This window comes from Pteropus alecto, unplaced genomic scaffold (assembly GCF_000325575.1).
Source record: "Pteropus alecto unplaced genomic scaffold, ASM32557v1 scaffold10, whole genome shotgun sequence".
Taxonomy (NCBI): Eukaryota; Metazoa; Chordata; class Mammalia; order Chiroptera; family Pteropodidae; genus Pteropus; species Pteropus alecto.
Window position 1 is genome coordinate 1081494 of NW_006431210.1, and position 10440 is coordinate 1091933.

Consider the following 10440-nt stretch of genomic DNA (forward strand, 5'->3'; position numbering starts at 1 on the left):
ATTAATGAGAATACTTAGGCCTGAGAGCTAATAGTACAAATTGGAATGACAATATATGCCTCTACTAAATGCAAATGAATTTGTTCTATCATGTATATTTTCCCTAACTTTTATTAGCAGTGCCCTGAGTTGCAAGAATGTTTAATGGTTAGTGTACTGTGTAAAAAATCTGCGTAATTTTTAAACAGTTGTTTCAATTTAAATGAAAGCATTCCTTAGCTACAGTAATTCTTAGCATCTCTCTTGAAACTATTGAAATGTAGTTCTCAAAAAAGGACAAATACGTAAACTCCAAAAAGTTTTGATACATTTCCTTTCTGAAATTGGTCATATAAATTTTATATGATTTGGTGTTTTATTTTTTTAAGAAAGTAACTTTATTTTTTCTAATATATAAATTCACATAATCTTTATAAAACGCTGGAAAGATTTAAGAATAGAAAGTTTCAGGAACCTTTAAAAAGTGGAGTGCTGATGTGGCCGAAAATAGGAGAATTTGTCAAAAGTCTGTAAAAGAAACAGTTATAATGACTTCAGCCTCCTCTGCAAAGTCTTCAAGATTCACTTATGAAAATGTTGATCCAATAAGACCTCAAGACTGCAACCAAGATAGCAAATACAGTGAGGGTTGAAATATCATCCTAAAGGAAAGGAATTTCAGTGATAACCTATATGCAGGAGACCTCCAGGTTTGTTCTTCCACTAAGAACAATGGTGGACTGACTTATACCTCTCAGAAGGGAAACTGAAGATCTCCTCTCTGTGGTGGTTGTTGGGGGAGACCTATATGTAATGATAATTGAGAACCTTCTAATGAAATCGGGCTCTGTCTATAGGGCTCCAGCATGCATGTGGACTTTTTAATAAACTTTTAAAGATATTGTCAGATTTTCTTTCTTATATAATTTTCAAAGTATATCATTTACTATTTTTACAACACAGAATTCTCTCATTTTCAGAATAAGAGAAAAAATCCCATTTTGCCACCCTTATTGACATAAAGAAAAAATAAAAATAGTATATGTGCAAGCTTCCAAAATAAGAGCAGTAAAGGAAAACACAAAATAAATGTGTTTACGGCTATGTTGTTAGCTGCATACGTGTTTGGAATTGATTTGTCTTGGCAAATGAAGTCTCTTTTGTAACTGTCCTCTATGTCAAACTTTTGTCCTAAATTCTTTCATCTGTATTAATTTAGCTAAACCAATTTTCTTTGTGTGGGTAGTTTCCTGGTATTTCTTTTCCTACTATTTTAACCTTTCTGTGCTTTATGTGTATCTCTTATAAATAGCATACGGGTGGATTTTGTTTTCAAAATTTTCTTTTTCCTGCTTGGCCTATTTCTTTTCTTTTCTTTTCTTTTCTTTTCTTTCTTTCTTTTTTTTTTTTAGGTGAGGCAACCCTTGGTTGACCTCACAGATTGCAAGGACCTTATCAGTTTATAATACTTATTTTTTTTATTTTTTATACCTACAGTACCTGGTCTTCCTAGGTGGTCTCCCATCCAAGTACTAACCAGGCCCAATCCTGCTTAGCTTCCAAGATCAGGCAAGATTGAGCTTGTTCAGGGTAGCATGGCCGTAGACTGGCCTATTTCTTTTTTGTTGCTTTTTCTGTATTTTCTCTTTCCTGTCTTCTATTTTCCATTTTAAATGCTTTCCTCCGATATCTGGTAAAAGCCTTGGTTGACTGTTCATTATTTAGAGTGGGAAATAAGCTGACTGGAGCTTTAAAAGGGTAACTGGGTCATATCAATGGTGAGAATTGCTTAAAAACAAAAATTCTCAATGTCAGCACTATAGACATTTGGTGCCAGATAATTCTTTGTTATCTGGGGCTGTCCTGTGTATTCTACAATATCCTTGGCCTCTACCTGTTAAATGCAATTAGTACTCACCAAATGTGATAACCAAAACTACCTACAGACATTGCCAGAGTGAGGTGTAGGGTGCAAAATCAACTTGGTCGGGAATTGCTGTTGTAAGATGATCTGATCATTCGTTGGGGAACCACTGGTGTCAGGATTTTTGTGGTTCCTCTTGAGCTAATAAGAGTTCCCAGGAACAAATCTTACTATCCCCTGCCTGTAAGATAAAGATCTGGTTGAAAATATTTTTGTCATTCTCCATGTCCTCTCTTTGGCGGAATACACATTTATTCAGAAACTCCATCCTCCTTCCCATGGTCATATGCTTAACCAACACTGGCCAATGATTGGTTTACAAATGCACATGTGACAGAATTCTGAAGAATTAAACATAAGGGAGAGTCTTCACTGGTGGTGGTAGTAGCAGAGTGTCTGAAAGAGGTTTCCCTATTATAAAAACATATAGAATAGATAATTTTCTCATTTGATAACTGGCGTCGAGGTTGATTGTGATTTCTGGAACCCAAGAGAAGCTGAAGTTGAGGATGCAGATCAGAGAGAGAATAAGAATGTGGGTCTTTATGATATTGTGGAACCATTAAATTAACTAACTCTAGAAACCAACTCCAGGTTTGTTTGTTTTTTAACTTAGATTTTACAAATCTACTTACTTGAGCCATCAATTGATTCTGGATTTTTAAAAAGTACAACTGAAGTCGTTTTAATTGATATTTTTCCAAAAGCAAATTGTGCTTTATAATTATATTGACTTCTAATAATTACATTGTTTTACGTGCAATCAGTTCTTTGATACTCAGGGGTGAAAAATATCCATTTACTTGGACATATTTGAAGCCAGAATTTCAATAGTCAAAACTTGGTACTTTTTCAGATCACACTTTTAAACTCACAGGAATGGTGGTCTATGAAGCAAACAAACTTTTAAATACTATAAAGTGAAGGAATCAAGAAAGAGGGCAAAGCAGGAACACAATTGTTTTGACATTCTAATTATAAATACATTAGACTTGGCGCAAAAAATCATCAAACCATCAGTCTTGACGATGGTTAAGTTAATTCACTTTTTGAAATTCAATAATTCATCTGCGAAATGTCAGCAGCTGGGTCTTGTTAATGGTAAGCCTTTCATTCTTGTTAAATCGATTGTAAATAATAGAACCTCTCTGAGAAAAATGATGAAATAAGCATTGATTTCCAAATTGGGTGTCAGATACAGAGCATTAATAAAACACATTGCAAGCAAACAAGTACCTAATATACTCTGATCACTGAAATAGTAATCAGAGGGGGGAAAAAAATCAATGATTTTTGTGTAAGTTGCTAGTAGTTTTACAATTCATTTGTATCTATGTACCATCATATCAAATTTGTCATTTTAGACCCTATGTGGTTACTTAATTTTCATTATCCTCACCAGCAAAACCAGGTAGTTTTGTGTAATGTTAGATTTGTTTCTCCTTTCTTCTAAATAGGTGACAAGCATCTGGTCACATAGTGTTTTAGTTGCCTGACACCAATGATTTTGTTTTGTTTAATGCAATACAATAATCATTTACAGCAAGTCACATAAAACACTACAGAAAAATGTAACAGCTCTAATAAAACTTTCAAAGGAAAATAAAGCTCTCTAGCAGGTGTCCATAAAAGTGCTTTATGCCCACAAACTCTATTAAATGTTAATGCCGGTGTCCTGTGACTACCACATATGGGGTCTGTTTGAAAGGAAAATGTGGCTGTGCAACTGTGATTCTCCAGCAAAGGAGGTTGGAAGGGCGATGCTATGTTATCTATTAGACTGAAATATGAAAGCCATTAGAAGCTCTACTCATTGTGCATTTTATGAAGGACTAGTTTGAGGGAAAATACATGAATTTTTTTAAAAGCCTTACATGGGATAAGGGTGGAAATACCAAGGGCACAACTCTCAAAAGAGTATACCCAAAATTCTCAAAGTTATATAGCACAATTTTTTTTTTTTTAATCCGAGGTTGTTCTCTAAAGATAAAATGGTAGATTTGAGCTTGGTTTTTCTCTTTTAGTAGTGTTTCCTCACATTTCATTACTAATTGCATTTTGTCTCTGAGTCTTTTGTTTTCCTTTTTATTTCTATATTTCTTTATGAAAGCTTTTTAGGAAGTTATTCAAATAATGTTTTGGCTGTTATCAAAGGTTAAATAAGTGATAGTGGGGAATATGTTGTCTTTGACCTCAGCAAGAGGTTAATTAACTCTGTAGAAACCTCATTTTGAAGAGTAGGTGAGATCCAAATGGTCACTGCAAAAATAGTTAGAAATAGAAGCTATTACCCACAAAAGAGAATTATAGCCAAACACACGATGTGAAGTGACTGACTGTTAAATGTAAAACAATATATTTACAGAGTAAAAAAAGGAAACAGGATAGTTACAGAACTTAAATTACTCCAGGTGAAGAATATTTGCAGGATCTGGAAAATTTTAGCTGGAAGTAAAGACTCAGACTCAGGTAGTCTAACAGGTGGTAAAGATCCATTGTATTAGGATGACAATGTAATTAATTTTCCAAAGGGTTTATCTTTGAGAATAAAAGGGAGATTATACTCATGATTAGGTTGGGACAACCATGATAAACGAGGACTGCACTTAGCAAACAGGTGTGTGGTCATCCTAATTTTAAAAAAGAGTTGTTTAACTGCTGACCTCAAAGAGTTTAAGTAGGATCAATGATAGAGACAGATATTGGATTCTGTGTAAGGAAGGAATTCGTAAGAAACTCGAGTGGCTAAAATGGGATGCTTACCTTTGGGAATATCCAGTTAGTCAGTGAAGTTGCTCAAATGAGATTGTGAAGCCATTTAACATGGACATTTTAGTGGGGATTTGAGCATCAGAATTACGGTTGGACCAAATGAACTTCAATGTTCTCACAAACCTTGAAAATCTGTGGTTCTAAATTTTAAATGAAGTCCCTCGGAGAGCTGTACATTCTAAATAAGTTGTTTTAGGATCCATCCATAGAATTGTATTCTAGAATGAGTGTAATCTAGTATGGCTGTAGTATAGCTCTAAATTACCGACATCAGAATGAATTTTAGTTTTGGCCAAGACTGAGCTGGGCAGAAACCTCAGGATCCTAATTTTGAGTAGCAGGATCTAGTGCTAGGACTGTTAAATTATAACTGGGTGAGATACAAAATTAAGGTATAGATTAAAGAGCTTCAGACTTGAAGAAAAATTCCCTCCTAGGACAGCTTGAATAATGTGGGAAGGCTAACGATGTCTATAAAAGGCAGTACTGTAAAGGAGACATTCTGTTTAAATTAGTTTTAGACTGCTTTCTGATATTAAGCTCCAGGGTCCATGATGCACAGACCATGTGCTCACAAAAACGTTTCTAATTATTTTTAAAATGTTCTCTCTTCCTTTGGGAGTTTTGCATACAAACTGGCTGATTTCATAGTTATAAGCTCATATTCAAGATTCATATTTTACATAAAATATAGTATTAATAGTTTGAAAAGTATTTCTTGCATAAGAACCATAGATTTCTACTTCTCTAATACCTGCTTTTTTGAATTAATGCCATGCAGGCATGAAAACAGTTGTATTCTGACCACCTGTAGATTCAGGTTTCATAAGTAAGGACCATCAATTACATAATAGTCTGTGCTTAAAGAGATCGCAAAGAATTTAGTCAGATGTCTCTGTTAACTAATGTGCATGAGAAAAAAATAATGTAGGGTGAAAACTTTCCAGGAAGGAGAGATAAAAGGTACTTCTAATACAATGGAAAATTTTTTTTTCAAGTTATTATCTCAATGTAAGATTATATCTGTAATATATTAGAAGGTAAATTTTGGCTGAGGCCAATTTATTATAGCACATCTCTATAGTGTATTAACCCTGAGTTGTACTTCATGAAAGTACATGTTGAAGTCCACTTCTTTAAGTTCCCTTGCTCCTTCGGTGTTAGGATTAATAATTGCACCTTCTTTGACACTTAGCACTATTTTATAAGAGAATATCAGGGTTAGGCTTATGTAAAATATTTATTAAATGGCTGGTGAGTACTTAACTAAGAGACATAGCAGCAATCGAAGAATATATTGTTTTCACTTACTATAATGAAAGAGCATGATCTACAGGCTAGCTTCTAGAATAATCTAATACCTTGCACAGCTGCTACTTCTGGAAATGATGTTCAGTGTGATGATTGCCTATACATTATGACCTCTAAAGGTTATATTATTTTTACCTTTCTTTTAATCTTTACTTTGTGACATGCCCCTGCAGCTGACCACTTGGGGGGGATCATCATTGACTTGCAGCAACTTTGGCAGGTTTTGGTTTTGCCAGCAGTGGTTTAATTGTGGCATTAGCACTCTTGGCATGCAAAAGGGGGAAGCTGACAGCCTCAAGGGGTCAGAGTGGGGAGAACAGGGCAGCTGGGATTAAGGCAGCATCCTCCAAACATTTTGTCTGAGTCTTGGCCCATATGTGCTGGGTCTTAGCCCATAGGATTGGCTGGTCCATCAGCACGGTTTGAGTGCCCATGGAATATAGGCACATGGTGTATACTATTATGATTACAGGACAGACACTCAGTATCATAGGTCTTCATTTTGGGAATAAGACGCCCTCCCTTGTTACACAGAAATACTAGAAAAGCGAAATGTGACCCTTTTCATACATCCTGAAAGCTGAAAGATGGGCTGTTCTACACAGTATATGAAATTGTTCTTAATACCATGATAACAATAAAGGATACTGACAATAGAAAATACGTCAGTAGTTCTCGGTGCATGCTAAACAAATATTTCATATATATCAATTTGTTAAATACTGCCCACAATCCTGTGAGAATTGAAGCTAGAAAAGTAAAGTAACTTACATGGGTAATAGTGGCAGAGCTGGGATTTGAACACAGGTAATCACAGCTTTTTTTTCTTAACAACCATGCACAGTGGCTAAAAGCCCTGCGATCAGCCAAAGCTAAGTTAAAGGGCTGAAAAGCTGACACTTAACACTTAAGCTTTTTTTTTTTTTTAATTGATCTGTAAAATGAGACTCGTAATAGAATGTAACTCTTAACATAGCTTTGGAAATTGTGATATCTCTGGCATATAGAAAGTGCTCAGTAAATGTTAGCTTAGTAAAATTTATAATGATAGAAGTAGAAGGCTATCAATTGATGGATATGAAAGAGCCTGGTGTGTATTTCTGTGTTTTATGGGCACACGTGAAGGGGGAATCGTAGCCAGAGGGCGGATGGTAGCAGAGGCGAGATAGTAGCCAGAGTGGGAGATGAAAGGAAAGGAGGAATGGTAGCAGAGGAGTGATGGCCCCTGTTTTCATTTAGAATAGGTAGTTTAACCACCCCATAGAGGCCCTGTAGTGGAGAAATTTTGCCTCAGGCCTGTACTACAACTTCCTTCATTTTGAGCAAATTCACCTCACTTTACATCTGACATTCCTGGGTCTTATTTAACTGGAAAACAGTAACTGTTAGTCTAATTTCCTCTTAATAATATTGTGAATTTCCTTCTCTAATTAGATAATAGAATTATTGAGAATTTTGAAAATAGAAAAAGGGACAATCTGCTGAGGACAGGAAGTGATAGCAATGTGCTGGACTATGTAAGAGCTCACGGCACACAATCCAAGACACAAAATGTGTGGATTCATCAAAATCCACAGAGCTATCATCTATATTCTTTTGTTTTTATTTCCGGATGTGTGAGTGCTATCACCACAAACTATCATTATCACCTCTTTTTTTGTAGTTTTGCTTTCCTTGACTGATTCATCCTGGGGCAGTTTGCAAACTTCATGCTTTCAAATTGGGGCTTTTCATTGATGAAACAGAACAGGAAAGAAAATCTTAACTTTTCTCTTGAGTTACTGCAATATTTACATTTTTTATTACTTTATATTTGTTGAAGGGGTGAAAATTGGCTCAGGAAATAATAGGAGCAAATCATAATATTAATATTTCTAAAGATATTTTTATGTTAATAAAATGATATGTACAAGTCGTTGGCAATTTTGGTATTTCTGAAATCTTCATACCAAACATTTGCTTAGAATATTTTTAAGTTTTCAATTTCTACTCTTAGTGTTTAGGTAGTGTCTAAACACTACTAAACACTACCTCCCCTCTCCAATGTATATAGTTACATCTTAATACACACACACACACACACACACACACACACACACACACACATACACTTTAAAGGTATCTTCAGTAAGGACAGAAATTTTGCTTTTCAGAAGTTTTTAGTTTTTTAATATGTGGTCCAAGATATGAAAGTTTTCTGTAAATAAGAAAACAGTTTCCTGTTATTAAAAGAGTTGTTAAAAAATTTTTGGCAGACAATTCAAAGAAGTTATCTTCAGGCTAAGAGTAAGAATGTTAAAAAAATTTAACTCAAAAGAATTTCTTGGATTACCATGAAAGAAAACTCTAATAATGTTTGTGTAGCACATTCATTACTATAATGTGACCAGTAGTGCACACAATAATTTCATGTATAACAACTCTACATTATCAGGTGAAAATAGTGAGGAATTAGGCCAACCCAGGTGTGACTATGGTTGACTAAGGTGTGACTTCCATATATCTTACCATAGATGTACTCTTTTTATTGGTTTTCCTAGAGCTTATCATTTTTCTGCCGCCTAAAAGGACTGGTCTATGATGGTTGCCTTGCTGGTGCTGTTTATAGAGATTCGGTGAGAACTGCGGTGACTCCTCTCTTCCCATTTGGTGGAGCTTCAACCTGTATGCGTTTCTAACTTTTCAAGCTCTTGCCTCTGGCTGGTGTTAAAGTTCCTTCGATTAGTCTCTCACAGTTACTGATGGGGGATTCCAGGAAACTCAAGACTCACTTTCGTGTTGATCACATCCCAGGCTCTCTGAGAACTTGGACTTGTGTTTCTTGGGCAGCACCATGGACAAACATGACTTTACCATGTTTCCAACTGACAATAGCTTTGGAATGTAGGCATCCAGAGGATGTAGGAAAACCTGGCTAAACAGAAGAATGGAAAGATCTGAGGAATAGCTGGTGTTACACCAGTTCTTGAATAGAGAGATCTCTCTTTTGTCTTTTCCTGGGCAAGGAGTTGTTTGTGTAGGTGCTTCCTAAATGCCTGGGCAGTATTGCATGACATATGATGGGAGTCACACAGATGTGGTTTGAGTTTTGGGTCACTTAGCAGATACCTGACCTTGGGCAAATTGCTTAACCCTGCTAAGCCTCCATTTCTTCATCTGTTAAAATGGGGATAATAAGGGGTATTATCAGATAGATGCCCTGCAGCAGCCTAACTAACATTTGTGAGTAAAGTAGCTCCAAGGTTAAAATGCACATAGAAAAGCTCTGTGCATTTAAATCTTTCTGCAAAGTTGTGACCAATATAGCTCATAAAATTTGATTTTAAGCAAATGAAGAACTGAATGTAAAAAAAGTAATCCTACCGAGGACTATAAGTTTCAATTTACATGATATCTCATGACATTTTGTCTTTGAAGTCTCTTTGCACATCTTTCATTTAGATTGTTCTCAAAGCTAGGCTGTGTGTCAGTCATGCTAGTGGTGGCATATGGTGCGCACCAGTTAATACCAGGGAGCCCAGACTGCCCGAACTGCAATCTTGTCTGTTCCACTTACTGGCTGAGTGGCCTTGAGCAAGTTACTTAGCCTGGTCATGCTTCAGTTTCCCACCTCCCAAATAGGAAGAATAACTATAGCTTCCTTATAGGTTTGTTACATGCATTATGAGATATTGTTTTAGGTGCTTTATATGCTTTTCTCAGCATATGGTACACATGTTACCTGCTTCTTATCCATCCCTATGCCTGAAGTATATAGTTAATGCTAATGAACATTTGCTTTTATCAGAATTTTTTCTATGATTAATTAAATATTGACTTTAATAATGAAAAAAGTTTAGGCAAAAATGAACAGACACAAGGGATGCTAAAGAAAAGTCTAATCATTTTCTGGCCTATGAGACATGGGGAACAAATCAGTCGAACATTCTATAATAGATAAGAATTAAAGAATTAAAGAGAACTTCTACCTCGGGAAGAGAGACTTGGGCTGCCCACAGCTGGGGGCATACCCCTAAGGTCCAACTTTCTTAAGCCACCCTTGATTTTGGAAAGGCACCTATAGAAGTAGGCAAGATGGTAGCTGAGAACTGGCCAGAGTAGATCACTAGCATGTGGGGAGGAGAAGGCTGTTGAGAAAACTGGTCTGTGGCCCAAAGGCAGCCTAGCTAGACTTTTGAGGGAGCCAAGGTGAGGGAGTAAGAACTTGAGGAGAGACAGATGGTGAGTTATCATCATCCTTGCACATCAGTGTGAAATTTTAGAGGGCTAGAGGTAGCCAGGTGGATGAGGACATTTTCTGGCTCATCAACCCTGAGATAGAAAGCAACACCTTTTCTCTAATTCACTTGAGCTCCATCTTAGGAACAAAGAAAAATGTGGTTGGCTTTTTTCTTTTACTTGCGCCTGATATCCTCACACAGAGAGAATTGGTTGGAGGTGGAAGAATGAGGGCT

General features: G+C 36.1%; 1 pseudogene; it reads right to left on the reverse strand.

Moving 5' to 3' along the window:
• Positions 1-1467: 1467 nt before the first annotated feature.
• Positions 1468-1586, reverse strand: LOC112470377 (annotated as a pseudogene).
• Positions 1587-10440: the final 8854 nt, after the last annotated feature.